Source organism: Physeter macrocephalus, chromosome 14 (assembly GCF_002837175.3).
Source record: "Physeter macrocephalus isolate SW-GA chromosome 14, ASM283717v5, whole genome shotgun sequence".
NCBI lineage: Eukaryota > Metazoa > Chordata > Mammalia > Artiodactyla > Physeteridae > Physeter > Physeter macrocephalus.
In genome coordinates this window covers 122,559,030-122,560,143 of record NC_041227.1, presented here as the reverse complement: position 1 = coordinate 122,560,143, position 1,114 = coordinate 122,559,030, and the positions used below count along the sequence as shown (strand labels likewise).

General features: G+C 51.7%; 1 protein-coding gene across 2 annotated transcripts in view; it reads left to right on the top strand.

Moving 5' to 3' along the window:
• Nucleotides 1-1,114, top strand: part of FOXK2 (forkhead box K2) — a 71,589-nt gene that overhangs the window by 45,407 nt on the left and 25,068 nt on the right. The gene's annotated exons all lie outside the window — the stretch shown is intronic.

The following is a 1,114-nucleotide window of genomic DNA, read 5'->3' as shown; positions in this document are numbered from 1 at the left end:
CTGCTGCAGAGCGGCTGGGCCCGTGAGCCATGGCCGCTGAGCCTGCGTGTCCGGAGCCTATGCTCTGCAATGGGAGAGGCCACAACAGTGAGAGGCCCGCGTACCGCAAAAAAAAAAAAAAAAAAAAAAACAACCCAACATGGACAGAAAGGTATCCTTCTGGAAGGGCCTGGAAGGAGTGTCAGGTAGACTCTGGCTGCACCCTTGCTTGGTGTTGTGTGAGTGCAGCTGCTCTCGGGCCCCTTCTCTGCCCCCTGCCGTGGCTGCTCTGCTGAGGATGCTGACTCTGTCTCTCCCACTTGGTTGAATTTGTCTGTATGTGACTAGATGGACCAGGTAGTAAGTGTGGCAGTGGGTAGGCAGAAGGCAGCAGCCGGTGGCCCGATTTTTATTCAGCACTGTGTGAAAAGTGCACAGAATTCACAGAGGAAGAGGAGAAAGCCCGTGTTTACCCATGTGGGACAGCGGCCCACAGTGGAAGCAGCAGCCTTAGGGTCAGGTCACTGACACACTGCCCAGCCATGTGGAAACAGAAGTTCTGTGGGCGCTCAGGGTACTGGAGGTGGTTGGAAACTTTAGGGTTTGGGTCAGGAGCTGATGCAGTCTCTCCTCACCCCCTGCCGCATCTTCATCCTGTTTTCCTTGCTCATCCCCTCTCCATACCCCACCACCAGCACTGAGCAGCAGAGCACCCCTGCTGTTGAGACAGCTCACGGTGGTGGAGCCCACTACCACCCAGCCAGTGGGGCCACTCACCACACTGACCCTCCATTTATTTTAGCTAGTTTTAAAATCATAAAGCAGGAGTTCCAAGAGTGTGGTCCTGCCATCTGTCTTGTTCCTCTCTCCCCAGTGCTTTAAGAGTTGTTCCTGGCATGCAGTAAACACTTGTTTAGTGGGTGAGTGCATATACTGATGGTGCATGTTCATGGTAGAGGGTCCAGTAGTGCTTCAGAGGGTGCCAGGTAATAGTGTGTTGTTCCACCTCCTGGGCCCCTCGTTTCCAGTTCAGTTTTTTGGAGGTAACTACTGTTTCTTAGGTATTTTTTCCAGAAATTTTCTATACGTTTGCAATACTTTTTTTTTTTTTTTTTTTAAGAAGATGTTGGGGGTA